Raw genomic sequence first — 7,065 nt, forward strand, 5'->3', positions numbered from 1 at the left:
CGAATCCCTCCTCGCCCAAAATCATCCCTAAACGTCCCTTCCCTCTCAGTGGTAAGTAGGCAAGCAAAGATTGTGATTCCGGGCGCGGACGCAGAGCTGAAGCTGTGGGACTTGATCCTTCGCAAAGGCATGACTCTCTCGCCAAAACGGAATGATATATGACCTGACTCTTTCGTATAGTAAGCCTGATATTTAGTAGTCTCCAGCAGTAGCTTCTACAAGTAATTCATTGGTTCCCCCTCGAGTTGAATTCCCCGTTGGGAATAGTCCCGATTGGGACTCCGGAACGGGGTATTGTCACGGATCCACACCGACAGAACATCCCCCCCTGTGGGGGGAACCCCATCGGGAAGAATTCCCGGGGGTGGAATCTCCGGTTTTACAATCTAGTAACAAGTCGAGCGAGTAGAAGCCTTCGATACATCTAGACTCCGACGAGGACAAAACAAAGATTGATTGATTTGCTTATCCCAACCATTCAGTACTCTGGAGTAGGGATTCTCGAAGAAGCGACGCTAGACTCGGATCCTTAGAAGCATTAGATTGGCCAAGAGAAGGGAGGGTATGGAGTCTTCTATCCATTATTAGAGCTTAAAATAGGCATGATATTGAATCCTCTATCGGTTGATCGACTATATGGTTATAGTCCCGATTCGGCATACGGGTGTGGGAGAACTACCTCATTACTGAGAATCTCGAATGTGGATAATGTAAATCTTCAAAGATACTATCGGTTTCTACGATATATATTATGAGGAGGTACCTCCCCCTCCCCTGACGTAAGTGAAGTATTATCCCTATTGAAGGGAGGTACATCATCTAGACTATCTTCTATCCTACTGGAAATGGATGAATCTCCCCGGGTGGGATTTGAACCTACGACCAATCGGTTAACAGCCGACCGCTCTACCGCTGAGCTACCGAGGAAAGTGGCAGATGATTCAATCCCATATACTTCCAGAGACTCTTGTTCCTTGAGCCGCCCCTTGATCTGCAAGACGTTAACCACTCGAAGACCCAAAGCTTTCTTCGAGACTTCATGAACCTCGCGTACACCCTAACTCTCATTATAGGAAGAAGCAGTAATGATAGCAATCCCTTTTGCCTTCTCGGATAGAGCCTACGAATCGGGGGGGGGGCTGGTGTGGAAGATCTCGGTCATGGTTGATCTTGGTCGTGATTGATCGCCCCCCCCCCAACCCCAAGATGCATATCGATCGATCACCAATCACTAGTTTCTATTTCTCCTTTTCCGGAAAACATAGTAGAATAGTCACAGGATACTTATAGAGGTATAAGGAATATCTTGGAAAGGAGAAGAAAAAAACTCTTAGGAGACAAGAGAAACGAAGGCAGTTAGCAGTAGAATAATACCAATCATCAATCCGAATGAATAAGAAGATACTCTCCCGCCCTCCCCATATCTTGCGCTTTCTCCACCTATGGAACTCAAAATACCGGTGCCATTAATAATTCCGTCAATTACCCATTGGTCGAAAAGAAGAGTTAACTCACCCAGGAATCGAATACCTCTCACTAGAAGGATATCGTAGTAATGATCGATGTAACCCCGGTTGTGTGACCAGTCCCCAATGAGACGGTTAAATGAACCCATAGATTGTTTGGCAAAAGGATCAATATCACCGCAAGGTTGTGTGTGAGAGGATATCGGTCCATAAATCACGTAGGAGATAGATATTCCGGCTAGTGATAGACCAACCGAACCTGCTGAATCTATTAGCAATTGTACCAAATTTTCGGGATTGTTGTTGTCCTCTGAAAAGCCTGCAAGGGGAGTTAACCACTCGGATAGCAAATCGGGACCAGTTTCTCCTCCAGCGAGATTGACTCCTATTGATCCAACCAACGAAGTTGGTATCGACAGTACTACTGAAGGCAATACCATCGAAACGTCTGATTCCTTAGGATATAGAGACTCAGAACGAATATTGGACTCTGCAGAAACTTTTCTATCGACTGAATCTTCCCCGTCATAACCTCCTGCTGAATCGACTCCTTCGTCTCGCGGGGGTGGAGGAACATCATACCCATCTCCACTCGTTGCTATCGTTTTGGTGTTACTCCGAATGACACTATTCATAGAGGAATGGGATGAATTGGTACCGCCACCGGCGCGTAGATTCCCCTCAAACGTGAGGAGATAGATGCGGAACATGTAGAAAGCAGTTGGAACTGCTGTGAATGAGGCTATACATCCGGGGGGAAAGGAACGTAGCCAACTCTTTGCAATAATTTCATCTTTGGACCGGAAACGAGCTAGAGGTGGTATACCACAGAGAGAGAGAGTACCTGAAAGAAAAGTGATTCCAGTAATTGGCATATATTTTCGCGAACCACCCGTGGGAGACATATTTTGACTTCTATTGGGAGAGTATCCGACAACCCTTTCCATCGAATGAATTACTGAACCGGATCCGGGAAATAGCAAAGCTTTGGGATGGGCATGTGTAATGAGGTGAAACAACGAAGGTTTATAAGCACCGAGACCTAGAGCCAGCATCATGTAGCCCAATTGAGACATAGTAGAATAAGCTAAACCTTTCTTGATATCCTTCTGGGCAAGAGCTATCGTCGCTCCCAGTAGAGCCGTTATTCCGCCTATCCAGGAGATAACATTCATGCTTAGAGGTAAGGTTTCAAACAATTCAAGCATTCGAGCTACAAAAAAAATTCCCGCAGCTACCATAGTAGCGGCGTGTATAAGAGCCGAAATAGGTGTGGGTCCTTCCGTTGCATCGGGCAACCATACGTGGAGTGGGGATTGTGCAGATTTAGATACCGGACCCAAAAATGGTAGAGGAGCACATGTATTGGCAAGGGAGGAGCCGGCGCTGTTGTTATCAATCAACTCACTAAATCAATCACACGATTCGCGGATCTCGAAACTACCAGTTATCCAATACGTACCTAATATACCCAATAATAATCCGAAATCTCCTGTACGATTAGTTGCAAAAGCTTTTTGGCAGGCATTAGCAGCACTTGGTCGTGCGAACCAAAAACCTATCGGCGAGTAAGAGCACATCCCTACTAATTCCCGAAAAACATGAATCTGTATTGGATTGGGACTGAACACTAATCCTGACGTGGAGGCAGTGGAGAAACTTAAATAGACGGGAAACCTTACGTATCCCTAGTCGTGACGCATATGACTATCACTGTAAATCATAACCAAGACACCTATGGTGGTGACTGATATCGACGTAATGGAAGTAAGTGAATCAACTGAAAATCCTATCTTTGGAGAAATATCGTCGTTGGGAATCCATGACCATGAGTATTCAAAAGTGGAGCGACCAGTAACTTGTTGCCAGAATGTTGCGATAGAGACGGACATAGCTGCGGCTAATGAAAGAACACTGAGCATAGCACGTATACGACGAAGGCTCTTAGTGGCTTTTGGAAAAAGAAACGATGCCAATCCGATCAAACCAGAGGTTACGAATGGGCGTGAGGGGACAATCCAAGCACATTCATAAGATAATTCCATAAACATATTTAACCCGGGTTGGAACTCTTTCTGTCAATAGTTGTCAGATATATGGAGCGTCGAAGAATGGAATATATATGGACAGGTGAGATCACGCGTATCAAACCGAATAATCCATTTGTTTCTCGTTCTGGTGCGAGCCCGGCGTCGAGACTTGACAGGAATCAAATGTGTCGGAGATACTTATCTAGGTTCCATTTTTTGACCCCAAACCGATTGAGTTGTTTTGGGTTATTTTTCACACGACAAGACTATTACGGATAGACATGCAGCAATTGATACTGGAGGAAAACAACTCCGAGTAGAACCGGGGAGATTCTATGATGTTCGTCACTTCGCTCTGCTTGGGCACAACGCATCAGAGTCCAATACGGTAATGTCGATATATCGAGTTTCATTGGTTTGTCACGGATCCAAAATTGATCTCGGACATCCCCGGCTGAGTAACGCAACTGCTAGGGGGCGCGTCTTGCATCCCTGTTTCGAGAGGAAGAAAGTGATACGGAAGATCCATTCTAAGAAGAAGACGCGAAGGAAATCGGGATACAGACAGGATTTGGTTCGATCTGTAGTAGATCCCATTTGCTTAAATGGAAAGGAGTTGGTTGGTTAGCAAATTGTTATCATAAAGAAGTCAATGATTCTTGCTGGGATTCTTTTGCATAGAATGGAAACCCAGTTCCCCCAGTTGTTCCCCTTCTAATGATTCTACGCAATCACCCCCTCCCTCATTATATTGATTCTACTCGTACGTATCAACATACTCGTCGCATTCATTTCGATGATAAAACCGAATAGATAGATTTCATTATGGCAGTTCCAAAAAAACGTACTTCTAGGTCGCGGAGGAAGATTCGCAATCATATTTGGAAGACCCAAACTAATGAAGTAGCATCGAAAGCTTTTTCTCCAGCTAAATCCATTTTGACTGGACGGTCGAGAAGTTTTTACTATGTGACAAATGAAAAAATTTCTGAAACTGGTCAGTAGTACTCCCCGGTTGTAACAGGAATTGCCGTATCAATAGGACGTGGGGTCGGTCGGAATAGATAGTGAACTATTTGTTTGTTGGAACGGGGAAGACGAGATAAGTGATTGTCAGGGAACTTATTGATGAATTTGGATCCCTAGTAAGTAGTACGGGTACATGTTGATATTATTGCGTGACGGTACCGTGCGGTAAATAAAATCCAAATACTAACAGAGTTGTATCAATGAATGTTGGTAATAACCACGAGGGGGGGGGGGTTACGTGCATGAAGAAGGAGCCCAATCCCTCTCTTCCTTCCTATGATACAAGGGTCTCGATCACGATCATCGATTTATCTCTATCCCTACTACGAATGGGTATGGGTCGATAACACCCAAAGAGAATCGGGAGATAAATCTGCGTTCCCGGAACGGGAACGTCTTCTATTCCGTTTAAAATATGTTCCGACCTCGTTTATTCGGAATAGCAGGATTTGAACCTGCGACCTCCATCACCCCAAGATGGCACGCTACCGAGCTACGCCATATCCCGTTATTCCTATACAAGTATAGCGCCGTATACCTAATCAACTATAGACAGGGAAGGTCCCTTGTTGTGCGTGTGTACTCTCCCCCAGGAAGATTGACGATTCACCCGAAGATGTGATATCATTAATTACGATAAGTATAACGAGTAGCGAGCCGCTATGGTGAAATTGGTAGACACGCTGCTCTTAGGAAGCAGTGCTAGAGCATCTCGGTTCGAATCCGAGTAGCGGCATTTAATTTCAACCTGCAGGCGAGGGCTGTGTCTGATACAACCACTGGGAAAAGCAGTAGGAATAGGGAATTCTCCCCGTTTCGACGTTTAAGGGGTAAACCCGAAATCTCCTGGGAATAATGGGTGGGTGGTACATACTCTCCAAAATCTCACTAATTCACTGGATTCTCCTCATTACGATTCACACCGATATAGAGCACATATTCGCTCACATTTCTTTTCTTACGCTTCTTTCCGTCACTCTGTTTCACCGGATGGGGCTGGCTCGCAAGCTCAAGAGACTCATTAGTTTGAGCGTTGGAGGTATGACAATTGCTTTCATCTGTATAACGGGATTTACGACGATTCGTCGGATTCAACCCAAACATCTACCACCGAGCAATCTACATGAATCATCTATGTTTCTTTCACGGAGCTTCTCCCCAATGCATGTAATTATGAGAATTAGGAGTCGGAACGAATGGTCAGGTGCAGTCACGGCACCAGGTGCCATGTCGACCCATGGATTCGCAACTCTGGGTCTTCCTGAGGAAATGCAACAATCCACACCGCTAGTACCTGCTCTGCAACCTCATCGGTTAATGACGCATGTAAGTATGATGCCACTAAGCCATGTGACTTCGTTATGTGGATCTCCATCAGCAACATCTCCACCGATTGCCACCTATGACGCAGAACAATTTTCTATCCCCGGTCCAAATCAAGAATTTCCTACCTGGACCCCCTCTCCGGGAGTGGATATACACTGCTACGAGCAGGCAGGAAGTAATCCGAGAAACAGTTTTCATCGACTATCCTTGAATTCACGTAGGTGCCGATTGATCCACCAATTGGACCGATGGAGTTATCGAATCATCAGCTTAGGGTTTCCTCTACTGACTGTTGGTATTCTCTCTGGAGCAGTGTGGGCTAATGAAGCGTGGGGATCCTACTGGAGCCGGGACCCTAAGGAAACCTGGGCATTAGTGACTCGGCTGATATATGCTATTCATCTCCATACCAGAATAACTAGTGGTTGGCAGGGGGAAGGGCCTGCTATTGTAGCATCTACAGGATTCTTCATTGCTTGGATTTGTTTCTCAGGGGTTAATCCACCAGGAATCGGTTTACATAATCACGGGTGGCTTACTTAATAATTAGGTAGAAGACCGCTAATTCGATCGGGGGGAGAGATAACAAAAAATGTTACCTCGTCAGATGCTTGAAGTGTTACATGTAATCAATTCGTGATTTGAATCAGAGTCTGCATGAGGAATCGCGCTGTGGATTCCTCACCCAGACATTCATGCAATTACGTCGCCAGCGGCATGGATTCCCACTGCCTTCCCTTATAGGAATTAATACCAGAACCGCTTCCAAGAGTAATCCTCATTGAATAGATATGTTCGACTACCGATCCAAACGATACTGCGTTTTATTGCCCCTCTACTATCCCATAAAAGAGTACGGAACCAGGATAGATAGTATTTTGTGATTCCGTAGAGATGCAACCATGTCTGGATACAGACCGATACCGAGGATTGGTAAAGAGAGACAAATCGATATGAATATTTCCCGCGGTCCGGAATCAACTGAATATGGATCCGAATAGTTGGATATTCTGTATCCGTAGAATATTCGACGTAACATAGATAACAAATAAATGGGAGTTAATACTGTACCAATCGCTTCGACTACTACAACCGATAACTTAGATATAGATGAATAATGCTGATTAGTCACTATTCCTGGAAATACCATCAATTCCGATACAAACCCACTCATCCCGGGTAATGCAAGGGATGCCATTGAGAAGATACTAAAC

At 45.0% G+C, this 7,065-nt stretch overlaps 2 non-coding genes across 2 annotated transcripts in view; one reads left to right on the forward strand and one right to left on the reverse strand.

Annotated features, from left to right (window-relative positions):
• TRNAR-ACG (transfer RNA arginine (anticodon ACG)) overlaps positions 1-18 on the forward strand; it is a 74-nt gene extending 56 nt beyond the window's left edge. The window contains exon 1 of the tRNA in view: positions 1-18. This exon is cut by the window's left edge and continues 56 nt beyond it. This is a non-coding gene — a tRNA (tRNA-Arg).
• Positions 19-4,959: 4,941 nt separating this feature from the next.
• On the reverse strand, positions 4,960-5,033 carry TRNAP-GGG (transfer RNA proline (anticodon GGG)). The gene has a single exon. It is a non-coding gene; the product is annotated as a tRNA-Pro (tRNA).
• Between the last annotated feature and the right edge of the window lie 2,032 nt (positions 5,034-7,065).

Source organism: Dipteris shenzhenensis, unplaced genomic scaffold, assembly GCF_047967505.1.
Source record: "Dipteris shenzhenensis isolate YYH24624 ecotype China unplaced genomic scaffold, Dip_SZ_1.0 scaf0457, whole genome shotgun sequence".
Lineage (NCBI taxonomy): Eukaryota > Viridiplantae > Streptophyta > Polypodiopsida > Gleicheniales > Dipteridaceae > Dipteris > Dipteris shenzhenensis.